The sequence below is a fragment of the Prionailurus bengalensis genome, chromosome A2 (assembly GCF_016509475.1).
Source record: "Prionailurus bengalensis isolate Pbe53 chromosome A2, Fcat_Pben_1.1_paternal_pri, whole genome shotgun sequence".
NCBI classification, from domain to species: Eukaryota; Metazoa; Chordata; class Mammalia; order Carnivora; family Felidae; genus Prionailurus; species Prionailurus bengalensis.
In genome coordinates, this window is record NC_057348.1 from 73,045,046 (window position 1) to 73,057,805 (window position 12,760).

The 12,760-nt window shown below is 37.1% G+C and overlaps 1 protein-coding gene and 1 long non-coding RNA gene across 2 annotated transcripts in view; both read right to left on the bottom strand.

Moving 5' to 3' along the window:
* SUGCT (succinyl-CoA:glutarate-CoA transferase) overlaps positions 1–12,760 on the bottom strand; it is a 774,528-nt gene that overhangs the window by 523,439 nt on the left and 238,329 nt on the right. The window lies entirely within an intron of this gene.
* On the bottom strand, positions 1,930–2,429 carry LOC122487710. Its single transcript, XR_006298447.1, has 2 exons — positions 2,313–2,429; positions 1,930–2,100 (listed from the first exon to the last, which is right to left on the bottom strand). It is a non-coding gene; the product is annotated as an uncharacterized LOC122487710 (long non-coding RNA).

The window sequence follows — 12,760 nt, forward strand, 5'->3', positions numbered from 1 at the left end:
CTGTTCCTGGTGATTCGCCCTACTTCCTCACCAGAGCACAGCCAGCCACTGAGCTCTGGAACTTCAGACTGCACTCCACTGTTTATAGAATCCTGGTGATACTGAAACCCTCTCCTTTCTTCCCATCAGTGATTTTGGGGAACAGATTTCTTGTTCAGTCCCCTGTGAGTGTTTTCACTCTCTCCCTCTCTTTCTCTCCAACTACTTCTGGGGGAGTGTTTTTCCTGCACTCTCCCAGTGTGCTCTACTCTCCCCCCTTCTCTGTCCTCTCTCTACAAAAAAGCTACCCTCCGGCTTTTCTCTCCCCCCTTCACCTCTCCGCAAGGCAAGGTGTACCTGACAAGCTCGGAGGCTCAAGTTATGCAAATTGTGTTAATCCTCAGATCAATTTCCTAGGTGTGCAAAAATGGTTTGGGGCTGATCTGGCTGTGTTTCAGGGATGGGACAGAGGGTCTCCACTCTGCTCTGCCATTTAACATCTTCTCTCAGGTGTACAATATAGTGATTTAACAGTTCTACACATTAATTAGTGTTCATCATGATAAGTATACTCTTTATGGAAGGCTTCTTTTTATCTGACCTAACTCAGAGTTCCCTCAATGCCAATAGCCTTGTCTTGGGGGCATTTGTTAATTGTTTAACATCACTGCTGACTGAGGCAGTGCTGGGGCCAACAAAAGACTAAGCAAAAGCTTATCAAGGGAAATCTGGGGAGTGAAATGTCAATAAGGAGCTTTGAAAAGCACCAAAATATTCCTGGAAATCTAAAAGGTCCATCACATGTGTGGGGTTGTTTGCATCTCCAGAGCTGTGCACATGCTCAGAAAAGGAGCTGAGAAGACCCTAGTTCTCAGCTGTGACTGACCTTGAAGCTATGTGCGAGCAGGAAGTAAAAGTAAAGCAGAATTGTCAACTGCCTTTCTGAGTGTGAAAGACATACACAACACATACAGACAGCCCCTCAGCAGAAACTCGGAGACTTACTGGTTCCACAAACTTACACAAATCTCTGTCCAATCATTAATTGATCACCAAGCTAACAGAGAAGAGACTTCAGTGATCACACACAACAAGTACAGACTTTACAGACTGAGTTCAGAAAAATCATTAGGCAAACAGCAACAACAAACCCTGAAGAGGGAGAAGAATCTGATTTCCAGAGTTGCCGCATAATATTATTTTATTATAGCACTCATACTATTCTTTATTTACATTTTAATATAAAAATTTGAAGTACAGTGAAAAGTTGAAGAAATTCTTTAATACACATATATCCACTACCTAGATTCTATAATTAACGATGTACTGCACTTTTTTTAATCACCTATCTATCCATCAATACATCTTTTTTTCTCTTCATTTTTTAACAGTGCACTTCAAAGTAAGTTGCAGATAATCAGTATACTTTAGCCCCCAAATACTTTAGCATATGTATCATTACTTAGAGTTTAGTATTTTTCTTAGTTTTTCCTCCCTTAGGTAAAACTTATATACAATGAAATGCACCAAATTTAAGTCTACAGAAATCTCTGCAATCTAAACCTCTCTCAAGATACAGAATATGACTTATCACAAAACAAAAAAGTTTCCCATACCCATCTCAGTATATCCCTCACCCTTTTCTAGCCCCCCCACCAGAAGCAATCACTGTTCTGAAATTTCTACCCAGATTATCTTCACTTTTTCCAGACCCAGTCATATAAATGGACTCATGCAATATGTACTCCTTTATGTAAGACTCCTTTTACTCAATACAATGATTTTTAGAACCCCCCATGTTATTTTTAAAAATATATTTAATGTGAATTTACCTACTTCATGAAAATGACTATCAACGTGAGACAGATGCCCACTATCATGAGAAAGGGATTAGATGGGATTCCAGAGGAAGACTAGCTTGTGGAACTATGATAATGTGCCCCTTTTCTCATATGTGAATTCATCTTTCAGGGAATTAGCTGATGATTCCCCAGTAAAGACAGATGGAATGTCAATTTTCTTTAGCACATCAAAGTTGTTGGATCCCATGCTAATGAGGTTATCAGAGTCAATATTGTCAACTATGTCTGCTTTGTATCCTGCTCTCTGTGAATTTAAAACCTTTACATCAGGGGCACCTGGGTGGCTCAGTTGGCTAAGCATACAACTCTTGGTTTCAGCTCAGGTCATGATCTCAAGGATTCGTAAATAGAGCTCCACATCAGGCTCTGTGCTGACAAAGCAAAGACTGGTTGGGATTGTCTCTCTGCCCCTTCCCTGCTAATGATCTCTCTCTCTCAAAATAAATAAACACTAAAAAAAATAAATAAAACCTTTACATCAAAATTACAATCAAGTCTTCTAATTACCACAGTGAAAGTGCCAGATGAATTGTCTTTTAGTGGGGGAGGCACTATGGGTTCACAGTGTTCTCTGGTTTTGAATTAATCAAATACCCTTTAGGAGCACCTGGGTGGCTCAGTCAGTTAAGCGTCCAATACTTGATTTCCACACAGGTCATGATCTCTTGGTTCATGAGTTCGAGTTTCAAGTCTGGCTCTGCACTGATAGCTCAGAGCCTGCTTGGAGTTCTCTGTCTAACCCCCCGCCCCTCCCCAACTCATGCACACATGCTCTCTCTCTCTCTCAAAAATAAATAAATAAACATTAAAAAGAAAAATAAAGAAAAAAAACAAATCTTTAAACCTTCAGCTGGAAGTCTATAACCAAGTCTTACTGGACAGTCACCAAATGTCTGAGATGCATTTTCAAAATTATATGCTAAAATGTCTGCTTCTATAGGTAGCAGGTTTAAGAATGCAAAGAGCTGGATAGTCAAGAATGAATAGACTTATGTGGCTGATAGAATAAGCATACTTATGGAGAGTAGCATCTCATTGTAAGATCACCTGACTGGCCAACTGGGCAAGGATAAAAACCTCATCCCCTCTGTATGGTGTCCAGGCTGAAATCTGGACAGATGGGACCAAAACCCACCAATGTCTCAGGTAGAGTGGGGGTTGCATTTCATGAGAGCGGCATGAAAGCTGAAAGCAAGTACCTGGTCACCAGGCTTGGAACTGTACTGATGTCAGCACTCTGAGCTTGACACACACCATCCCCAGGACTCAGCAAAAGTCAAACCCACCACATAATATTATTTTAAATGTGCAATTCTGATAACAACAAAAACATGAAATATGCAAAGAAACAATATTTATGGCCCTTAACAGGGAAAAAAAGTAGTCTACAGAAACTGTTCCTGAGGAAGGCCAGACATTGGACTTACTAGACAGACTTTATTAGTTTCGTAGGGCTGCCATAACAAATTATCGTGATCTTGCTAGGTTTAAATAACATAAAATTATTCTCACATAGTTCTGGAGCTCAGAAGTCTGAAATTGAGGGGCTGGCATGGTTACATTCCCTCAAGAGGCTCTAGAGAATATTCCTTTCCTTGTTTCTACCACCTTCTATCACCGGCTCTCCTTGGCTTGAGACTGTATCATTCCAATCTCTGCCTCCATCTTCACATTGCTTTCTCCTATTTTGTGTATCTCAAAACCTCCTCTGTCTATCTCTAATAAGGATGCATGTGATTACAATTAGAGCCCACCCAGAAAACCCAGGATAATCTCCACCTCTCAAGACCCTTAATTTAATCACATATTTTGCCATAAATTACTCTTTTGGCATGTAAGACAGGCTTTAAGGATTAGGACATGAATACATCATTGAAACCACCATTCAGCCTGCTACAAAAATTGTAAATGAGCTATTTAAAATTTCTTCAAAGAATTAAAAGAAACCATGTCTCGTGAACTAAAAGAAAGTATGAGAGCAATGACTCACCAAATAAAGAATATCAATAAAGAAATACAAATTATAAAAAGAACCAAATAGAAATTCTGGAATTGAAAAGTACAATAATATAAATTAAAATTTCACTAGGTGAGCTCAATAGATTTGAGGCAACAGAAGAAAGCATCTGTGAACTTGAAGATAGGTTAATTCAGAGTATACAGTCTGAGTAGCAGAAAGAAAAAAGAATGGGGAAAAAAAGTGTAAAAACCCTTAGAGACTTGTGGAACACAATCAAATGTACCTACATAGGCATAATGAGAATTCCAAAAGGAAAAAGGAGAGAAGAGAGAAACAGAAGAAGAGAAAGAGATAAAAAGAAAGAAATAAAACAAAATAAAACATATTTAAGGAATTAAAAGTCAAAAGCCAAAAACATCCTATATTTGATGAAAATATTAAAGAAAAAAAAACTAACTATACATCCAAGAAGCTCTGTGAACTCCACGTTGGATAAACCAAGAGCTCCACAGCTAGACATATCATAACCAAACAACCAATAGCTAAAGACAAAGAAAGAATCTTGAAAGCAGCAAGAGAGAAGAGACCAATCACATAGAATAAATCTTAATATTTTTATAAATAAACTTTAATAAACTTAAAATATTTTTAAAATGATCTATTTAATAAAAGCCCTATGTTTTAAAAATAATTTTTTCTGCCCTTGAGATGGAGGCATCTGGATATAGCTGCTTGGGAAGGTAGGAAATATTAGGAAACAGAAATGTGAGGCTAATTTTCTCTGTTAGAAAAAACTATGAGGTGGGGAAATAAAAAACTTGAACGTAGCTTCCTTGGGAATTCCATGTGCTCCTAACTATTTAGGAATTATAGCAAAAAGGAAAGACACAATAGTGCAAACTTTTACACCAACTGTCCCAACCCACAGCTCCATGTGGCTTTCAGCTCTTTATCACATTTCTCCCCTCTTTCTGCCTACAGGAAACAGAAGATCAAATTGAACCTAAGCCATTAATATTTCATCCTTAAGCATAAATACCAACAGCACCTATAAAAGGTGGAAAAATGTTAAATGGAATTCATTCACACCATATTTGAGGAAAAGGAAAGCTGATATACAGCATCTCATGTCAAAGTTATATAAAATTAAAGGCAATTATACAACATTAATGCAAAATCACTGCTTAAAGAAAACAAACTAGGAAAGTGCATGGAGGGTAAAGGAAGAATATGTTCTGGAAGAAGACATATCACAAAAAAATAGTTTCCCATAGCAAGTATTTCACTCTCCTGAAAAAAGTAGGGACCATGTGAAACCTTATACAAACAGAGATCAGAGACAGGATGATAAGAAAGCTAAACTAAATGATATGGGAATAGGTAGAACTAAGAAAACATATTTAGAGTAAAACACTGCATAATTAATAGATAATTATAAACGATGACGAATAGGATAGAGTTCCAGCTCCCAGTAAGGGAAATAAACACAGGCCAAGTTTTCTCTCCCAATGAATCCAACTATAAAACCTGGACAGAAAGCATTGTGCAACTATTTGACTTCAAAAGGTAAATATCAGCAGGCAGATCAGAAAACACCAGAATGTAAAGTATTATCAAACTGGCAGTGAGTTTGTCATTCTGTTTACCTCCAAGTACCTCCTGATCTGAACTCAGTACAGCTCAAATCCTAAAAGTGAGCACTGCGGTGCAGACAAAGAGAGATCTGGAAGTAAACTTCTAGTTCAAAAAGAAGAAAAAAAAAATCTTACAGTTCAACGTGAATGGGGGAAATTTCCATAGGTTCATTTTCTTTTCCTTTCTTTTTTCTTTTCTTTTCTTTTGTCTTTTCTTTTTTTCTTTGACCCTCTCATGCCCTAGTAGAGAGGTAATATTGTCAAAAAGGGCGATGGGTGGAGAGGTAGCAGTGAAAAACAGCCAGTAATACGAAAGTAGAAACTATAACTATATGGAGGGGGAAGCTCTCTGTTCGTTGGAGTCCCAGTGGTGTAAGAACAAATCCCTTGCTTTTATTTCCTCTCTCTTGGTTGGCCTCCCACCACATGGCCCCAGAATTAGTGTAATTGGAGAAATAGGCAGTTTTTGGCCTGAGAACCATAAAGAGTAGCCCAGGGAACTGGAAAGAACTAGAAAGGTAGTACAAAGGAAAGAGGTCTGGGAAGAAATCCTATCAAATTGTTTATGAACACCTTAGTTCACCCCTTATCTATGCCTATTAAGATATGGCCTTCATTGGTATATCAAAGATTTTGAAAATTGAGCTAACAGAGACCTTAGCCCAAGTCTCAGACCACTGAGTAGTGCAAATGCAGGACAGATTCAAATAGTACTGCAAAAACTTTGAAAGTGAACCACCATTAGAACCAACAGAAACCAAATAGAAAGCACTTTGAACTTATAGCCTAAACTTAACCAAGTCAAATGTCCATTAAAACAAAAATATAAAATTTTGCCATAGCATTTAAACAAGACCCAGGGTCCCACAACATTATATTCAAAGCACCCATAATAAAATTCAAAATTGCTCAGTATATGAAGAGCTATGAAAATTTCAAACCACAGAGCAAGACATTTAACATACATCAAGGATGAAATAGCACATATACGAAAATTATCTGACAAAAATTTTGAAGCAGCTGTTTAAAAAATGCTCAAGTGATACTAATACTCTTGAGACAAATATTAAAATAGAAAGTATCAGAAAAAAATATAGAGAGAAACCAAATAGAAAATTTAGAAGTAAAAAATACAATAACCAAAATTACAAATTCACTGATGAACATGAGAGCAGAATATAGATGACAAAGGAAAGTGTCACTGTACTTGAAGATAGATCAATAGAAATTATTCAGTCTAAACCAGAGTGGGGAGAAACATTTGAAGAAAGAATGAACACAATGCACAGAACAGAATGAAGAAAAAATGAACAGGGATCTGTTGGACAATAACAAAATGACTAATATTTACATCTTCAAAGTGTCAGAAAGACAGGGAAAAGGGTTGGTGCTGAAAAAATGTTTTAAGAAATAATGGCTGAAAATTTCCCAAATTTAGTGAAACAGATTAAAGAAGGTGAATGATTTCCAAGTAGGATAAACTCAGAGCAACCCATGCCCAGGCACATAATCAAACAGGTGAGAGTTTATGACAAAGAAAAAGTACTTTGAAAATTGCCAAAGAACAACAATACATCGCCTATAAGGGAACAATAATCCAAATAACTACGGGTTTCTTACCAGAAACCATGAAAGGCAAAAGAAACTGAAACATGTTCAACATGCTGAAAGAAAAGAACCATAACCCAGAATTCTATATCCGGTAAAATTACCATTCGGGAATAAAGATGAAATAATGACATTCTCAAATGAAGGGAACTAAGAGAATTTGTAGCCAGCAGACCTGCAAAAGAATTACTAAAGGAAGTTCTTCAGACAGAAGGGAAATTGTAATCAAATGACACTTTAAGAGAGTTTATGCAATTGTTAAAAAACAAGTCATTATATCCTTACGGGTTCACATGAGAAAATATTCAAGATACGCTAAATGAAAATTGCAAATAGCAGAACCATACTTCTATTATAATCAAAATGGTTTAGACAACAAGGGGATAACTAGAGATAAGTAAGATCAATGACAGATATATACACATATAAAATTTATAGAAAGACATGTAAGAATGTATTAATAGTGATTAAATGGAATTAGGGGGAACTAAAAGTTTTATTTTCCCGTTGCAGCCTTTTCTGTCATTTAAACTTTCTACCTTCAAAATGTATTAATTATGCAATATTTAAAGAATTACTCAATATTCTACTTTAGCAGTAAGAAATTTTCAGCAGTAGTATGAGATTTCCCTATTGCTATTACACATTGAATTCTTGTTACAATGCACACTGGAAAAACATATTCCACATCCTCCATCTAATCTGGGAATTTAGGCTTCCCATCAATACCCATGGTTTTATTTTTCTTCGATTGTATTCCCATTATTTATTCATTTACACATACTTATTTGAGTATCCATTCTGTCATGGAACTAGAGTCTGAATTCATAATCTCTGACCTTACAAAATTTATATTCTCTGAGAATACTGTGGGATACGTTACTCTGAGGCTACATTTCCACAAATATGTACATAGACAAAACAATTATAAACTGATTAATCCTATGGTAAAAATTAACAAAAGATAAAAAATAACAAAAAATAACAAAAAAATAACAAAAGACAAAAACAACAACAAAAAACACAACAAAATAAAGGTGGAAGGAGCTTACTTTTTAGATGAGGTTTAGTTAGGAATTTACTTTTTAGATAGGTCAGAGACAATCTCCCAAAGGAGAGATAGTTGTGCTGATATGTAAAGAACTTAAAGGATAAAAACAAGTCAGCTTCATTAAGAATGGAGAAGAACATTACATGCAGGAAATAAAGTATGTGCAAAGGCCCTGAGGTGGAAAAAAAGTTCATGATTTCAGAATCCAGACATAAATATACATAGGTAATTTCTCATAACCTTATTTCTTCTCCAAAGGCTCCAAAGTCCATTGGAAAAAAAGAAGCAACTGTCCCCACAAAGTATCCAATCAAAGGGACTTGCCTTAATTAGGTATCTCAGGAAACAACCTTACACATATACAAAAACAAAACAAAACAAAACTGATTGCACATTTCTACTCTTCCCCGACCCTTAAAAAATGTATCTATACAACAACATGCCTCCAGTGTCCCATTAAAGTGTACTAGTAACATCAGCCAATGTTTAGAGCAATACTCAGGAACTTAACTCACTTACCGTGATTGCTTTTCCAACCTCAGAAGACAGCATTGTGACCCTGTCTATACAATAGTGCATTCCCAAGAAATTGGGCCTACCTCAATTAAGCTTGAAATTTCAGGACCTCCCTTCCAAGGACTGTGCCTCATAGATCATGATATACTCCTACTCCCTTGGACTACGGCCAACTCATCAAGGCTAGTTTTCATGGAAGAGGTGGGGTGGTTGGGGGAGGTGGAGGGACAAGTAGCATCCGTAATCTGGTCCTTGGCAACTTTCTGCCAAGGTCCCCTGGATAAAAAGCTATGCTCAGGCCAGATGAAACTGCTCTCTACGTCCACCCTTCATCCTTTCCTCCATGTGATCGTTTTTGGTCATGTGATTCATTCAGCTCAGGACTGCATATTCAAAGAACATCCAAGTCCAAGCAGATGATATAATGAGTGCAGTCAGATGAGAATAATAGAGAGTAGTGGAGACTGAGACAACCAGAAAATGCTTCTTCTACCTAAGGCATTCAAATTCAGACTTTTTAAAAAAACACCAGACTACTCACACCAAACTCATCCACAGGCTGAATCCAGTTGGGCGATCACTCATTCAGTTTGTGACATCCCTAGTTCCTAGATTTTGCCTTTCCTTGAAGGTTTTGAAGCATTGCCTGTCTCATAAAATTTATGCTGATCCCCTTAATATGGATGCAAACTTCGCTTCTGTCTCCACTTGATAGAAAGAAAAAATAAAGAATATAGAGCCAGGAGACTTGAGTTAAGTTCACTTTGCTCATCTATGACTTAAGGCAATTCATATCTCTGAACCTCAGTTCCCTCGTGTATAAAATAACAACACATACCTCAGATGGTCACTTTGAAGGTTAAACCAGAAAATACATGCAAATATCACCATATAAATGTTAATTCAAACTGTAATTATTGACATCTTCAACACAGAAATAGCTTTTCCTCAGGGCTAGATTAATATCCCTCTTTCCTGGATCTTTCCTATATAAGCACTTGCCCAGCAAAGTACCTGACACACTTTATCAAAGTCTTGCCCTATGGGCTTATACAGTAGTGTTGTGCAACTTTAATAGGGCTTCATGTAACTCAGATGCTTCACGAGGAACTTCAAATCTTACTTCACAGCAAAAATGTAAAAAATATTTACCAGAACATTTTTGTATTTGACCAAATATGAATGGGGGCCTTGGGTATATATGCTGATAAATTGCAGGCATAAAAAGAAAAAAATTAATACAGCTATTTTGTACCTACCCAAGTGAACTCTTTATGATAATGAATTCAACTTGCATATACTTTTTATCTACAGAATATTCTAAACATCCTCACAGATTTCTATTACTCTTGTCATTGACTCATTTCTATTAAAACTCAGTTATTTTGTCAAAACCCCTGAAAATACTTCCAAAAGTGATTTGCCACAAACGGAATGAGTCAATCATAGATAAATCACTTGTCTATCTCTGCTGTTACTTACAAAAATAAATTCACATTCAACTTCCGATATCAAGGACAATCAGAAATACACATATATAGACAGAATGACGTCCACAGACAGTATCTTCCTAATTTAAATATGAGGACTTCCTGGTATTATATTCCTTTTTCAAAAATACATACTCTCCCATTGAAAACTTCTCCCATTCAAAATTAATATCCTCAAGTTATGAGGATGTGACTTAAAGTCTCATAATGCTCTTCAGGGATAAAATCTATAAAACTTTAAGGTTACATTTCACTGATCTAAATTTGATATAAATCTTACTTTATTTCAGCTAATAATCCCGTCTTTATAAATTTGTGCTGCAACTTATTTTTATTAAAAATCAACATGGATTTGAGGGGCACTTGGGTGCCTCAGCTGGTTAAATGTCCAACTTCTGCTCAGCTCATGATCTTACAGTTCATGAGTTCGAGCCCCGCGACAGCTCAGAGACTGGGGCCTGCTTCCGATTCGGTGTCTCCCTCTTTCTCTGTTTCTCTCCCACTTGCACTCTGTCTCTCTCTCTCTCTCTCTCTCAAAAGTAAATAAAGATTAAAAAATTTTTTTAACTCAATATGGATTTGATATTATGAATTCTTAGAGGGCAACATGACTAAATTACTTGTATTGAATTTTTCACAGTTATCTGATTAAGAATGTATCTGCTCCTTAGGTCACAGTTGTTGCTGTTTTTTACAACAGATAGTACCTTTTCATACAAATGAGCATTCTTCATTAAATATTCTGTTTTCTTAGAAAGCATCCTCTATGATCCTTAAGTTTCTCTTTCAAAGCTGGTATAGATGTTGGTTTAGTTGCCTGAATAATTTTACAGATTTTTCCCATTGACATAAAAAATTAATTCTATTAAGAATGAAAATGGGGGCGCCTGGGTGGCTCGGTCGGTTAAGCGTCCGACTTCAGCTCAGGTCATGATCTCACGGTCCATGAGTTCGAGCCCAGCATCAGGCTCTGTGCTGACAGCTCAGAGCCTGGAGCCTGTTTCAGATTCTGTGTCTCCCTCTCTCTCTGCCCCTCCCCTGTTCATGCTCTGTCTCTCTCTGTCTCAAAAATAAATAAACATTAAAAAAAAAAAGAATGAAAATGACATTTGAACGGTGTTTTCCAGCTGAGAAATAAATCTATATCCTTCAGGAATATATATGTACCAGGAAAATCAGAAGAAGCAAAACTATGAAAGCTATGCCTATATAAATGGTAAATAATGTAAAAAGAGCTCAAAAGAAAAAAAGTGCTTGAGATCAGCTATGGCACATATTTTTTTAAATCCGATTAATGCATTTCGTGTGGAAACAAGAGAAAAATATGGAAAGAGCTAACCATTCAGTATATTTCAACAGCCAGTTTTATTAATCAATTGCACAGTGCTGTGTGAACATTAGTTAATTAAAGATGTAAGGTCTATGATCTGCAGTACGAGGCATTTTTTTAATATATGAAATTTATTGTCAAATTGGTTTCCATACAACACCCAGTGCTCATCCCAAAAGGTGCCCTCCTCAATACCCATCACCCACCCTCCCCTCCCTCCCACCCCCCATCAACCCTCAGTTTGTTCTCAGTTTTTAACAGTCTCTTATGCTTTGGCTCTCTCCCACTCTAACCTCTTTTTTTTTTTCCTTCCCCTCCCCCATGGGTTCCTGTTAAGTTTCTCAGGATCCACATAAGAGTGAAACCATATGGTATCTGTCTTTCTCTGTATGGCTTATTTCACTTAGCATCACACTCTCCAGTTCCATCCACGTTGCTACAAAAGGCCATATTTCATTTTTTTCTCATTGCCACGTAGTATTCCATTGTGTATATAAACCACAATTTCTTTATCCATTCATCAGTTGATGGACATTTAGGCTCTTTCCATAATTTGGCTATTGTTGAGAGTGCTGCTATGAACATTGGGGTACAAGTGCCCCTATGCATCAGTACTCCTGTATCCCTTGGATAAATTCCTAGCAGTGCTATTGCTGGGTCATAGGGTAGGTCTATTTTTAATTTTCTGAGGAACCTCCACACTGCTTTCCAGAGCGGCTGCACCAATTTGCATTCCCACCAACAATGCAAGAGGGTTCCCGTTTTTCCACATCCTCTCCAGCATCTATAGTCTCCTGATTTGTTCATTTTGGCCACTCTGACTGGCGTGAGGTGATACCTGAGTGTGGTTTTGATTTGTATTTCCCTGATAAGGAGCGACGCTGAACATCTTTTCATGTGCCTGTTGGCCATTCGGATGTCTTCTTTAGAGAAGTGTCTATTCATGTTTTCTGCCCATTTCTTCACTGGGTTATTTGTTTTTCGGGTGTGGAGTTTGGTGAGCTCTTTATAGATTTTGGAGACTAGCCCTTTGTCCGATATGTCACTTGCAAATATCTTTTCCCATTCTGTTGGTTGCCTTTTAGTTTTGTTGGTTGTTTCCTTTGCTGTGCAGAAGCTTTTTATCTTCATAAGGTCCCAGTAGTTCATGTTTGCTTTTAATTCCCTTGCCTTTGGGGATGTGTCGAGTAAGAGATTGCTACGGCTGAGGTCAGAGAGGTCTTTTCCTGCTTTCTCCTCTAAGGTTTTGATGGTTTCCTGTCTCACATTTAGGTCCTTTATCCATTTTGAGTTTATTTTTGTGAATGGTGTGAGAAAGTGGTCTAGTTTC